Source organism: Marmota monax, unplaced genomic scaffold, assembly GCF_021218885.2.
Source record: "Marmota monax isolate L192 unplaced genomic scaffold, Marmota_monax_Labrador192_F-V1.1 WCK01_AAM20220418_F8-fsc01457, whole genome shotgun sequence".
Lineage (NCBI taxonomy): Eukaryota > Metazoa > Chordata > Mammalia > Rodentia > Sciuridae > Marmota > Marmota monax.
In genome coordinates this window covers 17,928-35,514 of record NW_026692441.1, presented here as the reverse complement: position 1 = coordinate 35,514, position 17,587 = coordinate 17,928, and the positions used below count along the sequence as shown (strand labels likewise).

At 37.6% G+C, this 17,587-nt stretch overlaps 1 long non-coding RNA gene across 1 annotated transcript; it reads left to right on the top strand.

Moving 5' to 3' along the window:
• The first annotated feature begins 9,542 nt into the window (after nucleotides 1–9,542).
• On the top strand, nucleotides 9,543–14,888 carry LOC124091844 (uncharacterized). The gene is made up of 3 exons (XR_006851451.2): nucleotides 9,543–9,674; nucleotides 12,876–12,974; nucleotides 13,989–14,888. It is a non-coding gene; the product is annotated as an uncharacterized LOC124091844 (long non-coding RNA).
• The last annotated feature ends 2,699 nt before the right edge of the window (nucleotides 14,889–17,587 follow it).

The following is a 17,587-nucleotide window of genomic DNA, read 5'->3' as shown; positions in this document are numbered from 1 at the left end:
GAATTAATAAAAAACAAATAAATAATGTAATGAATGAATTAATTAATGAATAGCTAACAAGTGCAAAGATGTAATGTGACTGGAATTGTCAAAGTCAGCTTGTAGCCATGAAAAAGTGTAAAGGTACATAGAAATGGTGTTTTACTACTTACTGAGACATACCCTATGAACTATAAATTCCACTCCTAGGTGGGAAGAGTTGAACACAGAACCCATTCACCTGGCTCTCTCACTTGGGAACTGTGCAAAAAATTACCTTTTTCTTTCCCTCAAATTTTATTGCTGCTTCCAAGAACACTACCCTCTATATTCACGCTATCATTGTAGACTTGTAGCATGTGAACCCCTCTACTGTTCAAGTTTTTCTTCTTTTTTTATTGCTCTTTTTCTCCCTACCCCATATCATCCACCAATACTTATTTTGTATAGCAAAATCTACATACTCAGCAATCACCAGTCTTATATCTTACTATATCCATTTCCTACCTTGTGCATGACCACTTTGAGATCCCCTCCATGAAAACATCAATAGTCCAAAGTGATCAGAATGGGGGTAAAAATTGCAGAATATTAAATGTCAGTTACACAACAAGAAAGCTATAAAAAGTGGGCTTCATTTAAAGGTGAAAATAAAAAGAAAATCTTTAGACTTCACTAGTTAAAATAAAGGATCAAAAATTTATGAGTCTCAATAATTTGTTTTTTTTTTTTTTTAATTTTTTTTATTGGTTGTTCAAAACATTATAAAGCTCTTCACATATCATATTTCATACATTAGATTCAAGTTGGTTATGAACTCCCAATTTTACCCCAAATACAGATTGCAGAATCACATCGGTTACACATCCACATTTTTACATAATGCCCTATTAGTAACTGTTGTATTCTGCTACCTTTCCTGTCCTCTACCATCCCCCCTCCCTCCCCTCCCATCTTCTCTCTCTACCCCATCCACTGTAATTCATATCTCTCCTTGTTTATTTTCCCATTCCCCTCACAGCCTCTTATATGTAATTTTGTATAACAATGAGGGTCTCCCTCCATTACCATGCAATTTCCCTTTTCTCTCCCTTTCCATCCCACCTCATGTATCTGTTTAATGTTAATCTTTTCTTCCTGCTCTTCCTCCCTGCTCTGTTCTTAGTTGCTCTCATTATATCAAAGAAGACATTTGGTATTTGTTTTTTAGGGATTGGCTAGCTTCACTAAGCATAATCTGCTCTAGTGCCATCCATTTCCCTGCAAATTCTATGATTTTGTCATTTTTTAGTGCTGCGTAATACTCCATGGTGTATAAATGCCACATTTTTTTAATCCATTCATCTATTGAAGGGCATCTGGGTTGGTTCCACAGTCTAGCAATTGTGAATTGTGCTGCTATGAACATCGATGTAGCAGTATCCCTGTAGTACGCTCTTTTAAGGTCTTCAGGGAAAAGTCCAAGAAGGGCAATAGCTGGGTCAAATGGTGGTTCCATTCCCAGCTTTCCCAGGAGTCTCCATACTGTTTTCCAGATTGGCCGCACCAGTTTGCAGTCCCACCAGCAATGTACAAGAGTACCCTTTTCCCCACATCCTCTCCAGCACTTGTTGTTGTTTGACTTCATAATGGCTGCCAATCTTACTGGAGTGAGATGGTATCTTAGGGTGGTTTTGATTTGCATTTCTCTGACTGCTAGAGATGGTGAGCATTTTTTCATGTACTTGTTGATTGATTGTATGTCCTCCTCTGAGAAGTGTCTGTTCAGGTCTTTGGCCCATTTGTTGATTGGGTTATTTGTTTTCTTATTGTTTAATTTTTTGAGTTCTTTGTATACTCTGGATATTAGGGCTCTATCTGAAGTGTGAGGAGTAAAAATTTGTTCCCATGATGTAGGCTCCCTATTTACCTCTTTTATTGTTTCTCTTGCTGAGAGAAAACTTTTCAGTTTAAGTAAGTCCCATTTGTTGATTTTTGTTATCAACTTTTGTGCTATGGGTGTCCTATTAAGGAATTTGGAGCCCGACCCTACAATATGTAGATCGGAGCCAACTTTTTCTTCTATCAGACGCAGAGTCTCTGATTTGATATCTAGCTCCTTGATCCACTTTGAGTTAACTTTTGTGCATGGCGAGAGGAGGGGATTCAGTTTCATTTTGTTGCATATGGATTTCCAGTTTTCCCAGCACCATTTGTTGAAGATGCTATCCTCCCTCCATTGCATGCTTTTAGCTCCTTTATCAAATATAAGATAGTTGTAGCTTTGTGGATTAGTCTCTGTGTCCTCTATTCTGTACCATTGGTCCACCCTCCTGTTTTGGTACCAGTACCATGCTGTTTTTGTTACTATTGCGCTGTAGGATAGGTTTAAGTCTGGTATCGCTATACCGCCTGATTCACACTTCCTGCTTAGACTTGCTTTTGCTATTCTGGGTCTTTTATTTTTCCATATGAATTTCATGATTGCTTTATCCATTTCTACAAGAAATGCCGTTGGGATTTTGATTGGCATTGCATTAAACCTATAGAGAACTTTTGGTAATATCGCCATTTTGATGATGTTAGTTCTGCCTATCCATGAACAGGGTATATTTTTCCATCTTCTAAGATCTTCTTCTACTTCTCTTTTTAGGGTTTTGTAGTTTTCATTATATAAATCTTTCACCTCTCTTGTTAGGTTGATTCCCAAGTATTTTATTTTTTTTGAGGATATTGTGAATGGAGTGTTTTTCCTCATTTCCGTTTCAGAAGTTTTGTCGCTGATATACAGAAATGCCTTTGATTTATGCGTGTTGATTTTATATCCTGCCACTTTGCTGAATTCATTTATTAGTTCTAGTAGTTTTTTTGTAGACCCTTTTGGGTCTTCTAGGTATAGAATCATGTCATCTGCAAATAGTGATAATTTAAGTTCTTCCTTTCCTATTTTTATGCCTTTAATTTCTTTCGTCTGTCTAATTGCTCTGGCCAGTGTTTCGAGAACTATATTGAATAGAAGTGGTGATAGAGGGCATCCCTGTCTTGTTCCAGATTTTAGGGGGAATGCCTTCAATTTTTCTCCATTGAGAATGATGCTAGCCTGAGGCTTAGCATAGATAGCTTTTACAATGTCGAGGTAAGTTCCTGTTATCCCTAGTTTTTCTAATGTTTTGAACATAAAGGGATGCTGTACTTTGTCGAATGCTTTTTCTGCGTCTATTGAGATGATCATATGGTTCTTATTTTTAAGTCTATTGATGTGGTGAATAACATTTATTGATTTCCGTATATTGAACCATCCTTGCATCCCAGGGATGAATCCTACTTGATCATGGTGCACAATTTTTTTGATGTGCCTTTGTATCCGGTTCGCCAGAATTTTATTGAGGATTTTTGCATCTATGTTCATCAGAGATATTGGTCTGTAGTTTTCTTTCTTTGAGGTGTCTTTGTCTGGTTTCGGAATCAGGGTGATGTTGGCCTCATAGAATGAATTTGGCAGAGCTCCTTCTTTTTCTATTTCCTGAAATAACTTGAAAAGTATTGGTATTAATTCTTCCTTAAAGGTTTTGTAAAACTCCGCTGTATACCCATCCGGTCCTGGGCTTTTCTTGGTTGGAAGTCTTTTGATTGCTTCTTCTATTTCATCTATTGTTATTGGTCTGTTTAAGTTGTGAGTATCCTCCTGACTCAGTCTGGGCAAATCATATGACTTAAGGAATTTATCAATGTCTTCACTATCTTCTATTTTATTGGAATATAGGTTTTCAAAATAATTTCTAATTGTCTTCTGTATTTCTGTAGTGTCTGTTGTGATATTGCCTTTTTCATCCCGTATGTTAGTGATTTGAGTTCTCTCTCTTCTTCTCTTCGTTAGCATGGCTAAGGGTCTGTCGATCTTATTTATTTTTTCAAAGAACCAACTTTTAGTTTTGTTAATTTTTTCAATAGTTTCTTTTGTTTCAATTTCATTGATTTCCGCTCTGATTTTAATTATTTCTTGCCTTCTGCTACATTTGCTGTTGTTTTGCTCTTCCTTTTCTAGGGCTTTGAGATGAAGTGTGAGCTCATTTATTTGTTGGTTTTTCCTTTTTTTGAGGAATGACCTCCAAGCGATGAATTTCCCTCTTAAAACTGCTTTCATTGTGTCCCATAGATTCCGATATGTTGTGTCTGTATTTTCATTTATCTCTAAGAATTTTTTGATTTCTTCCTTTATGTCTTCTGTAACCCATTGATCATTCAGTAACATATTGTTCATTTTCCATGTGATGTAGGATTTTTCCTTCCGTCTTTTATCATTGATTTCCAGTTTCATTCCATTATGATCAGATAAAATGCATGGTATTATCTCCACCCCTGTATATTTACTGAGGGTTGCCCTATGGCATAATATATGGTCTATTTTTGAGGAGGATCCATGTGCTGCTGAGAAAAAAGTATATCCACTTGATGATGGTTGATATATTCTATATATGTCAGTTAAGTCTAGGTTGTTGATTGTGATATTGAGTTCTATAGTTTCTTTATTCAGCTTTTGTTTGGAGGATCTGTCCAATTGTGAGAGAGGTGTGTTGAAGTCACCCATAATTATTGTGTTGTGGTCTATTTGATTCTTGAACTTGAGGAGAATTTGTTTTATGAACGTCGCAGCACCATTATTTGGTGCATAAATATTGATAATTGTTATGTCTTGTTGGTAAATGGTTCCTTTTAACAGTATATAATGTCCTTCCTTATCCCTTTTGATTAATTTAGTCTTGAAGTCAATTTTATTCGATATGAGGATGGCCACCCCTGCTTGCTTACGAGGACCGTGTGCATGGTATATTTTTTCCCAACCTTTCACCTTCAGCCTGTGTATGTCTTTTCCAATCAGATGTGTCTCCTGGAGGCAGCATATTGTTGGATTTGTTTTTTTAATCCATGTTACCAGCCTATGTCGCTTTATTGGAGAGTTTAAGCCATTAATGTTTAGAGTTACTATTGATATATGGTTTGTACTTCCAGCCATGTTTGATTATTTATCTTCTTCTTCTTTTTTTTTTTTAATTTAGTTTGTTTCTCCATGGTTAGCTTTCCCCCCGTCCTCTGTCCTTATAGAGGCACTTCCCACTGATGGTTTTGGTTATTGTTTTTCATTTCTTCCTCGTGTAGTGTTTTGCTCAAGATGCTTTGCAATGCTGGTTTTCTGGCTGCAAATTCTTTTAGCTTTTGTTTATCATGAAAGATTTTTATTTCGTTATCGTACCTGAAGCTTAATTTTGCTGGATACAGAATTCTTGGTTGGCATCCATTGTCTTTCAGTGTTTGAAATACGTTGTTCCAGGATCTTCTCGCTTTCAGCGTCTGTGATGAAAAATCCGTTGTTAACCTTATTGGTTTACCCCTGAATGTAATCTGCCTCCTTTCTCTTGTAGCTTTTAGTATTTTCTCTTTGTTCTGTATATTGGATATCTTCATAACAATGTGTCTTGGCGTTGGTCTACTGTGATTTTGTGTGCTCGGTGTCCTGTATGCATCTACAATTTGTATATCCGTTTCCTTTTTTATTTCTGGAAAGTTTTCTGTAATTATTTCTTTCAGCAGGTTACTCATTCCCTTGGTTTGAATCTCTGTACCTTCTTCTATCCCGATGACTCGTAGGTTTGGTTTCTTTATGTTATCCCATATCTCTTGGATGTTTTTCTCGTGGTTTTTAACCAGCCTTTCTGAGTTGGCTAGGCTCTTTTCAAGATGATATATTTTGTCTTCATTATCTGATGTTCTGGCTTCTACTTGCTCCACTCTGTTAGTGATACTCTCAATTGAGTTTTTAATTTGGTTTATCGTTTCCTTCATTTCTAGAATTATTGTTTGGTTTTTTTTTATAATCTCAATCTCCTGATAAAGATGCTTAACTTCTTCTTTTATCTGTCTATGTAATTCATTTTCAAAGTGTTCTTTCACTGTTTGGATTTGCTGTCTCGTATCTTCTTTAAGGTTCCATTCCATCTGTCTAAGGTATTCCTTGAGTTCTTTATATGACCATTTTTCTGCTGACTCTAGGTCCTCCTGAATATTTAGGCTGTCCTTCATTGTTTGTACTCCTTTTCTTCCTTGCTTTTTTATGCTGCTCATGTTACTTCTTGTTCTGTTTGACTGCTGAGTTACTGTTTACTCTTATAGATTTATTTGATGCTTGAGAGGAAAGATATTAGAAGGGAAGGGAAGAAGTCACTAAAGAGAATGAGAGTAGGCAGGTAGAATTCAAGGAAGGGGGAATAAGAAGATTGAAAAGAAATGAAAAGACAAAAGAAACAAGAATAACAAAGATTAGATAATAAAGAAAGAAAGAAAAGACGGAAAAAAAAATTTTAACAAAAATAATAGAGATAATAGAAAATGAAAATGAAAAAGAAAAAAAATAACAAGAATAAAATAAAAACAAAGAAAAAAAAGAGAAACATTGAAAAAAAATTAAAGAACAACAACAAATAAAAATTGAAAATGAAAGAAAAAGAAGAAAGAAAAAAAAAAAGAAAAAGAAAAGAAAAAAAAATGATAATAATAATAATAATAAATGCAGTCCTAGAGTTCTATTAACTTCTCTTCCAGTAGGTGGAGCTCTGCCCACTGGGCCAAGCTTCTCCTCTCAATAGGTGGGAACCATTCACTGTGCAGCAGCTCTTTCTCCTAGACTGGGCGGGTCTCCAATCCTGAGTGTCTAGGGCCTTGTCTTGTGTTTCCTCAAGCCAGGCCGTGCTCACCTGTGGCGCTCACCACAATACTGTCTACACGCCAGGTATGCTGCTCCTGGGAGCCCTGTTTTCATGAACACCTGGGCTCACTCTCCCTGTTTGCCTCCCTCAGACCCTAAGTTTGTAGAGCTTGGGGCTGAGATCCCCCAGCGAATTTGCTTGCCCTCCTGTAGCCACGCCCCCGGTAGCTGGTGCAAGAGACCTCAGTTGTCAGCACTGGTGGGAGCGGTAGCCGGGAGTTCCGCGCCGCGAGTCCTGCGCCACTCCTGGTTCCCTCGGTCTGGTTATTGCGTTCACAGGAGAGCTGGGAGTGGCTCTTAAGGTTTCCCCGCTGTGTGGAGAGAGATGGCTAGGGGATTACACACCTGTCGCGCTGGTTTCACTGCAGTTATCTCCTCCGCCCATGACGCCATTTCTCTGCCATGGTGATATCCCATGCAAATGGTGACCGTTTGTTCCCTTTGCCGGATGACCAATGCAACGGGTGGGTCCTGACTGTCTCTCCCAATCCCCGTTTCAGTCCTGTGGCCACTGCCTATGAAGGCTCGGTTGGCTTTTACCTCTGTAAGTTCCTAAGGGCCGGCCAATTATTTCAGCGGGATCGTTAGTGCTGAGTCACACGAAGCAGGCGAACCGGAGCTTAATTGCCTCCGATTCGGGCTCTGTGTGTGTGTTCTGAGGGGCCCAGCCTGTACACCCCAGATCCACGTCAGCTCAGCATTGCCTAGTGATCCTGAGCAAACAGCATTTAGACAGTTTACGGCTCTCTATGCCCGCGCAGTTGAAGATGTCAGAGACTTGATCTCTCTGCGCCTGCCACCATGTTACATCTCCTCAGTGATATTCATGTTGCCCTTACAGCTTCCTGGTATAAGCAAGTTCTTGGGATTATACAAACTGCTGCTTCTGTTTCCAGTCCAGATTTCTAGAAATGAAACTCTGGGCCGCGCTGACGAGCGTCCGCGCTTGTCTGCGCCCGTAGCAGAGCCGCCCTGGCCTCCGCAGCTCTTCAGCCCGGTGCCAGGCCCCAGGGGCCCAAGCGGCTGCCGCCGCGGCTCTCCGTCCCCCTCCTCCGGAGCACGGGTCCCCTGGCAGGGGGGTGCAGAACGACCCCAGAGCAGGCTCTGCCCGAAGGTGCAGCGGCGAACAGGCCACAGAGACGCTCGAGGCTGCAGTCCAGCCTTCGGAGGACAGGGCTCGGCACGCAGCCCAGCTGCAACCTCTAGGTGCGGCTGCCGGACAGTGTATACGGAGCCATCAAGACAGCAAGCAGAAAGCAAATGGCGGCTCCCGCGGAGTGGATTTTCGGCACAGAAACCACAGCCCCGCCAGCAATCCCAATCCACAAACTCTCCCTGTATAAAAAATATTCAAAAAAAAAGAAAAAAAAAAAAAAAGGCGGGGCGCACTGAGCTTTCTTTGCCTCGGGTACTTACAATCCACTGCTGATTGCACATTCAGCTTCTCCGCCCGGAGCGAAGCGAAAGAGGAAGCAGATGGGAGCAAAGCGCCCGCGGCTCTGAGCAGCCAAGCATCTCTTTTTCGATTTCTTTGTTCTTCCTGCTCCGTGGCAAAGTGGTCCACTACAGATTAACGGTGAAAGGAGCTTTAACAGACTGTGCGAAATCTCTATTAAAGCCGCTGCTTTGAGCACCACGCTCAGCACTTCAGCAACCCCCGTACGCAGCGGCCATCTTCCCCCCTTCCTGTGTTTTGCCTCGAGTCTCAATAATTTGAATTATACTTGTGAGTCACGTTTTTGGGGGAAGGGATATAAGAACATTGCTGAAGAGTTTAAAGTTCAAACTGTTTTTTTTATGAGACAAAGAATAGAAAATTAAAAAAATATATATTAAAGTAATTATGATATCATTTTCATAAAAATATATATACATATTTATTCACAAATTGCTTTAACCTTATAAACAGTCATAAGTGTCAATACATTTCTCGCTGGGTGAGGTCCTATTATTGGAAGAAAACTTTGCCTTAAAATAACCCCATACAGAGGCATTTAATGCAATTAACAGGTCTTAAATAATAATAATAATAATAATAATAATAATAATAATAATAATAATAATAAGTGAGGTGGGGAGGATTTCAGGTTGTGAAGCATACCTGTAATATAAGTTACTTGAAAAGACATCACAGGAGAATTTTATACATTTTCTGAAGACATATATGTATATATTATTTATAAAAAGTGTTTATGAGTTCTGTAGTGAGGGTGCACAAGTCCAATACAAATTTTTTTTTTCTTGAATTTTTTTTGTTGTAGATGGACACAGTATCATTAGTAGTTTCTTTGTTGGCTTTTTTTAATATTTAGTTTTAGTTTTTGGCGGACACAACTTCTTTGTTTGTATGTGGTGCTGAGGATCGAACCTGGGCCGCCTGCATGCCAGGCGAGTGTGCTACAGCTTGAGCCACATCCCCCTCTTGGGTGGCTTTTTAATATGGTGCTTCGTGTTCAACCAAGTACCTCATGCATGCTAGGGATGTTCTCTACCACTGATCCATAACCCTAGTCCCCAAAGTCCGTTGCTTAATGTATTTTTTTGGTGGGAGTGTATGTGTGTAGTGCAGGGGATTGAATCCATGGCCTTATATAAGCAAAACAAGCACTCTACTGACTAAGCTATATTCTCAGCCCTGATCTGTAGTCGGTTAACAATGACAATGGAGCAGCCTGTCATTCAGACATTGATTCTGTGCCCACTTGGCTCAGGTTGGAGGCAGTGCCTGAAGCCTTGACCAATCAGTCACTTAGGTGAGAACTGTCCAATCCTCACGCAGCCAGTGATGAGGGGGAGGGCTTCCACAATCTTCTGTTCCCTTGGTGTCTGGAACCCGCCATTTTAAAAATCTTTTTGTAGGCTTCTGTTCTGGATCCGGAGCCCAGGTGTCTGTGCTATGCAGAATCTGAAAACAAACCACAGGGAGAACGCTGAGAACCCTGAGAGCCAGGAAATGGTAAGTGTGCCTTGTTATATTGAGACTGTGTAGGAAGGGGGCTTAAAGCTGACAGGAGTGGCAATGGTGGAAACTGGCAGTCATGGCTAGGGACTCCTCGTGGTCCTCTCCAGAGTCTTGTGGCCAGAGGGTCTCTCTGTGGTAGCTTAGCCTTCACCTCCCTCTGACTAGTCTAGTGAGGCTTAGATCAGCAGTTGAAAACCTGGGCATTTTATTCCATAATTGTATGGTGTTTTCAGCTTCTTTCTAAAGCCCTTTGTGGGCTTCCATGTGCCATGAGTCCAGCATGTCTCCAGATTGCATAGTGAAGACTGAGATAATTACCAGGAGAGAACTACAAATCCATTTATTGTATTCATGCATGAGAGAGGCTGTTAATTTTAGGGCTTGTTACTCATGAGGGTTTGTTTGCTTGTTTGTTTGTTTATTATTATTATTATTATTGAGTGTATGTTGTTTTCTTTTTGGTACCATAAATTCAACCCAGAGGTGTTCATCCACAGATTCACATTCCCACCCCTTTTTAAATATTTTTATTTAGAGACAGGGTCCCTTTGAATTTCTTAGGGCCTCACAAGTTTGATGATGCTGGCTTTTAACTCATTCTCTTCATGAGTCCTGAGATTTTTAAATGTAGCAGAAGCAGTATCTCAAATCCAAAACAAAAATCTGAAATCCAAAACTTCAGTTTAGCTCTCCATAGGTCTTAGAATAAACCCCTAGTTTTCTAGCTCTCTGTTCACATATCCAAAACTAGGGTTCTCTGTTCACAGAAAATAAGTATAAAATAGAATAGATAGTATAATGACCATGTAATGTGGATAATGGGCCTCACTGAAACACACCTGGTGGCTAACCTAAAGATGTTAATGAGCACTATTAAGGGCTATTTCAAATGTAAAAGACCTTGAAGCCCACTTGTGGGAACACCTTCAACAAAGTCCTTTGTCCCAGGGGTGATTCCTGATTGAATTTGAAGAAAAAAAGATGGGTCATAGAAAGAATGAAAGTGAACCCATATAGTAGTCAGGATGCCTTTTCCAAAGCCTATTCTAAATGCATTATGCTTCCTGTTCTGCCCAAAACCATCAGTAAACTTCTAAGATGGCACACAAAAATGAGTTTTTTTTTTTTCTGGTATCATTCCTCATACCACCTGGTGGGCATTCTATTTCTTCTTGCTTAAATAGATTTTTTTTTCTTCAAAATTTATGAGACAAGCACCCAGATTCAATTTGCAAACTGAGAAATTTTGGTTAATCTCAAAACTCCACTTTCAGCATTATTAATCATTTTCCCATGTTTTATTTCAAATGTATGCACCATTTATAATGTTTTTCTTCAAGAACTGGAGGGCATTTTTAAAAGATTTTAATTTTTTTAAAGAGAGAGAGAGAGAGAGAAGAGAAGAGAAGAGAAGAGAAGAGAAGAGAGAGAATTTTAATATTTATTTTTCAGTTTTTGGTGGACACAACATCATTGTTTGTATGTGGTGCTGAGGATTGAACCCAGGCCGCACACATGCCAGGCGAGTGCACTACCACTTGAGCCACATCCCCAGCCCTAAAAGATTTTAATTTATCATTCTGAGATTTTCATATGAGAAGAAAGCAGAATAAAAGTAGGTGACATTAAAAATAATGAATCTCTCCTAAATGAGGTTTATGTGTCCCAATTAAGGATTTTTTAAAAACTGTAATGGGTCATCAATTGAGGGTTTATTTATTTATTAATTTGTTTGTTTATTTATTTATGGTCAGGCAATCTGGGGTTGTGGCTCAGTGGTAGAGCACTCACCTAGCACGTGCAAGGTCCTGGGTTCAATCCTCAGCACCACATAAAAATAAGTAAATAAAAAATAAATAAATAAATAACCCACACAAACATTCCAAATATTTCAGGAAACTCTTTTATTCTGGTGTGGCAGGAAAAAAAATAAAAGTGGGACTAACTTGAATTTAAATTACATGCAATTTCAATCTCTCTCTCTCTCTCTCTCTCTCTCTCTCTCTCTCTCTCTCTCTCTACTGGGGATTGACCCCAGGGCCTCATGCTTAGAAGGCAAGCACTCTACAAGCTGAGCTATTTACTCAGCCCCATTTTTTTTGGGGGGGAGACTGGGGATTGAAGTCAGGGGCACTCTACCACTGAGCCACATCCGTACCTTTATTTTGTATTTTACTTAGAGACAGGGTTTCACTGAGTTGCTTAGTGCCTCACCATTAATGAGACTGGTTTTGAATTCATGATCCTTATGTCTCAGTCTTGTAAACAGCTGATATTACAGGCATGCACCACCATGCCTGGCCAACTTCAATCTTTTTTTTTTTTAAAGAGAGAGTGTGTGTGTGAGAGAGAGAGAGGGACAGAGAGAGATTTTTTAAAATTTAATATTTATTTTTCAGTTTTGGGCGGACACAACATCTTTGTTTGTATGTGGTGCTGAGGATCGAACCCAGGCTGCACGCATGCCAGGCAAGCCCACCACCGCTTGAGCCACATCCCCAGCCCCAACCAACTTCAATCTTAAGGGCTAAATTACACGCAATTTAGATCAAAGTCCATGTCAATATCTTGGTACTATATATATAATGTTGTTGATAGACCTTATATTCCAGTGCCTCACATGTGCCAGAGAAGTGAGCTCCACTGAGCCCCAGCCCCAGCCCCCTGGTACATTTTTCATGGGGGATATTGGAGATTGAACTCACGAACACTTGACTACTAAGACAAATCCCCAGGATTTTTTTTTTTTTTACTTTATTTAGAGACAGGATCTCACTGTGTTTCTTAGCACCTCGCTTCTGCTAAGGCTGGCTTTGAAATTTTGATAATTCTTCCTCAGCCTCTTCAGCAACTGGGATTACAGGCTTGCACTAACACACCCAGCACCTGGTACATTTTTAATACCTGTTTTATGTAGATTTTAACCAGTAGCCTTAACTTTTTTTCTAATATATATTTGATTTGAATCCATAACCCAGAAATCAGTGAAACAGAATCTATTTTTTATCTGCAACTCTGCTTTTGGTTATGTCAGTGTCTGAGTTAAGATTCCCCATTAAAGAATTTACTATGTCTTGTGTTCTCATTCTGACCTCCCATATGACCTAGTTTTAGAATATCTGAAACAAGGTTCCCAGAGATTCCAAATTTTTTGGAGTATTTAGAAAACACCACTCTCTGAGTCTTGTCTTCTAGGGACCAGTTTGAATTTTAAGTGTGTAGCTTCTGAAGGGATGGACTAATTGGATGCTTTGCAACTGGAAGGCATTTTCTGATATACTTTCTATCTAAAAGGTACTTTATTTGTTTCCTTTTATTAGATACTGTGAATAAAGGTACAATAAAAATAGATGTGTGGCAATATATTTAGCAAAAGGATTCCAAATTTTTTACATATATACCCAAAGTTATTATTTTATCACTTCTTTAGGCCTTGGTGAAGGGTCTTTTTTTTCAGAATATAGATTCCTTCTATTATCAAATGGGTCCATGCTAAGTGTGTTGAAAATAGAGATTCTAAAACTTCACACAATGCACACATTTCCAAGAGTATAGGGGAAAGGGAAAGACAATATTCACAACCAAGAAACCATTTCCCATGGAAGCACAGTATCAGTGTCCAACCTGGAGTGTAATCTAGATCTTTCAGTGGTAAGGTTGTTTAAGAACCACAACCATAGGTTTTTGGGATCCTCTAAAGTACACTGAATGGCTTTAAATCACTTACTCTTCTTCAAAATAAAATTTCTGCTACCTACTTAAAAAATAAAGTACTATGAATGAGAAAGGTGAATGAGACTTAAGTTCTTTGGAGGTACTGAGGTTGACGTTTAATTATAGTTTATAAATAGTCAAATAAAAAGTGCCTTCGAGTTGTCTCAACTTTTCCAACACATGATATAGAATACTTAGATGAACTGACATGAAATAATGAAAATGCATTTCAGGGAAGTGATATCACAGAAATTTTCAGGGTAGAATCTTGGAAATGTGGGAATATATATATATATATATATATATATATATATATGCTTTTCTATAGAAAAAAATAAGTGATAAGTACATGAGTATGAGGGTAAATTCAGTGTGCCTCATGCATTGTAGGTTGAAAGTAATGATAAAGTAGTAACTGAGGAGATCCAGAACTCTATAATCCTGGGAGACATTAATAGCAATTTAGAAAAAGAAAATATAGTTAAATCCCTTTAGATTTACCTCTGTCCTCTGTTCCTCTTATGAATTTGATTCTGTCAAATGAGATTATGTGGGTATGGTTCTCTCTGAATTTATGTTTTCTTTTGTTTTTAGGATTTTGTCAGCTATGTCATGTAAAGCCCTGTCTTAAACTCACTTTGGGGGCTCTTTTACATCCTGTTCTGGACTGCAGAGCAGAGACTCACCTCACTCAATCTGTGCAATGAATTGACTTTTGTCAATCTTTGCAAACAATGGTTGGAAGAACAAGCATATTGGAGCGTCTTTCATATCCTATAATATGGTTGTCAGACCCTGTGGGTTAAAGGGTAGTTACTTGCTATGATTGAAAAATCTTCCCTATGAGAAGGGCTTATCTATATATTTTTGTTTGTTTGTTTTGGAAGCCCCATAAACACAGAAGAGAAGCATTTATAGTCACAAACAAAGGAATGCCAGAAGCCATTAGATATGAGAAAATACAAAAATAAATAAAATCTTCTCTTAGAGCTTTTAGAGGTAAAAAGTATATTTCTGTTTTGTGTAAGGAAACTAAAATTTCTCTTTGGCCTGACAATATTTTGATGTTTTAAACTTGCTTGTAATTTCTACCTGTGTTTTGAATTCACCTATGCCTGGCTATCCCTTACCAGATAACAACCCTCTCTAAAACCTTACTGGTGCCTCATAAATTCTGGCTCCTGCTGACCAAATAACAATTCTCTCTATATCTCAGTGGCAACTTATAAATTCTAATGTCTGGAGCTGAATTTATTTTCCACCTTGAAATGTTAGCCACGTAGATCCATAACCTGCTATTTGCCTTTGTATTATGATTGTCAAAATCTTGTTAGCTGTAAGTACCTTAGACACCCACCTCCTTTGTAACTTTTTGTGCTGTAAAAACGTTTTCCTGATGATCAGGGGGATGATCTCTAGCATGGAATCTTGTAAGAGACAGTCCTGGCCAGCTTTTGTGTACACAATACAATCTTGATTTAATTTGATTTAAAATTTGAGTTGGTGGTCTTTTGTGTTTTGGTTTAACATTAACCTTTTTTTAAATGTCACTGTAAATAAAACCAAAGAACACAACAAAACTCCTGTAAATGAGCCAGGTACATAAAAATAGTCATTCTTTACTGAAAGCACAGTATTCATTATAGAAATGATATAAGCTTAAAAATTAATTAAAAGATATCTCAAATATCAAGTGAGTTTAGGAGTTAGAAATTTTTTTCTTTCAGAATATAGGTAGTAAAATAGGACAAAAGAGAAAATGTGAAGCATAAATATATTAAGTAATATGCAAAAAAATCACCAAAATATTTATTACAAAAAATCATATCTACAGAAATGGTTCAAAAGAAGCAGTCTTTTTGTCAGGAATAAACATTTGGACAGGAATGGAAGTTTTGGTTCTCTTTTTAAGTAGTTTTACTCCTAGTGAATAATCTTTACACTATTTCTGCATTTTTCTGGTTGGAATTAATTATAATTCATATATCTGCAAAAAAGGTACTGAATGCAGAAAAATATTATTGCTCATGTTTAAATCACCTCCATTATTTGATCTTTCCCTTTTTAAACCAAAAATCTGCATAAACCATCTCTTAATAAATATATCTATCTCTGTATATTAGCAGCAACTGAGTTATAAAATTTGCTATGATCACTTGTCTCTTCATGTACTTAAAGACTATGAATTTGCTACTTAGCACTTAGGTATAAGTCTCTATGATGTTCTCTAGTTATTTATGTCACTCTGCCAAGTTTTATACCAAGCTCTTAGTATGTGCCTTAATTACTCTGTGTAGCAATGTAGGATTTATGTCTCATTTGTGACACTTTGTTCCCAGAACTGTGTCTAAAGGGATATTGTAAAAATGATTATTCAGGAAAAAAATCTATCTAATATTATATTTTATTTTATATTTATTTATATATTTATGTATACATATTTTTATTATTTAGAAACACCCTTTGGTCTGAAACTACAGTGATACTAGTGTATTTTAGCTTGAATTGGTTGTGAGAATCAAACTAACAAGACTTTTATGTGTGTTGGTTGGTGATTTCTGCAACCTCAGGAACCTAGTGAATAATAGCAGAAATAAATAAGTAACTCTTTAGTTTGAGGCAGAACCACCAAACTAGATGATGTTTTGCTTCTGCTTTCTATCTTGATTATCAGAAACATACCTTTAAATTTACATGGAACTCTTTTGGAATTCTGTTCTGTTAGTTCTTCTAAAAAAATCAATGAAACTGAAAAATAATGCAGGAAAGATAAATAATTAATTTCAAACAATTCATTTCTTAAAATAAATATTTTTTTCAAATCACCAAAAATTCTGAAAAGTTAGAAAAGTTAAAAGCTTTAGAAATATCCTAATGCAATTTCTCGTTTGCTCAGAACAGTAGACTATATCTCCAACTCATTCTTCTCTATAATTGGACTGTGTGCAAATATGAAAAAAAAGTGCTAAGATGCCCCAAATGGCTTATAAGTTTTAAAATCCTGAAAGGAGCTCAAATCTGCCATTTTTCTACTTTACAAAATACAAAATCTTAAATTTGTATACTTAACAAACATTTGCAGAAGTGTAATTCAAAATGACCTAAAAAAATAAAAAAAATATTGAAGGACTGACCCACTGAACATGAAGGACTTATAATATTGAATCCCTTATATTAAATGTCTTTTTATCATTGTCAAAATTTTCCATGTTTATATTATCAATATATTAATAAAATTTTTATGCATTTAATAACAAATATCTAATTCCCTATTTTATTCAGTCTTTTAAAAAATTAGTAGTAATTAATATTAATAATTTAATTCTCATACTTGTGAAAGTATGAAACATATACTTTAAAAGCTATGGCTATAGCAAGTGAAAAATCCAGCCTAATTTCCTTTTAAGATTGGGAGCCATCTCATCACAAAGGCATGAAAAGTTAATTTCTGCTTCATTATAAATTACTGTGATTTGCTTGAAATGCCTACCAGTGCCTTGAACTCACCCATGTCTGGTTTTCCCTGATGAGATAACAACCCTCCCTGAAACTTTAGTGATGACTCATAAATTCTGGCTTTCCCTGACCAAATAAAAACTCACTCTGAAACTTTAGTGGTGGATCATAAATTCTGATGTTTTGATCTAAATTTACTCCCTAAGTGCTAAACCATTTAGAGCATTAACCTACTACGTGTCTTTGTATTATGCTTGTGAAAATCCTGTTATTCGTGTAAGTTCTCAAGTCACCCCCCTTTTGTAACTTTTTGTGCTATAAAACTACAGTCCTAGAGAACTGGAGTGCTGAATTCTTTTTCCATGGGTTTCAGGAGAGACTGTTATGCTCAAATGCGGGACCACCAAAAGACCACTAGAGACCAATATCGATGTAAGCACCAAAGAGGTGTTTATTCCAAGCTAGCTCAGTCCTCCACGCACACAGAAACTGGTGGCTTAGAGGCCCTGAGCCTGGGGTTTGCGGCAGTTTTATAACACTTTGGGGAAGGCAGGAACTCCACAATACATCATAGCATCTCTTAGAAAATCATCACACACCTTGGGAAAATCATAAACAACTCTAAAACATGATTAGCACATTCACTGGTGGGAACAAGTTGGGTAAGCATGATTGGTTAGTACAAGATGGGGATTCATTTGAACAGATTGGCTTAGGCCATGAGGGGATTATATGCT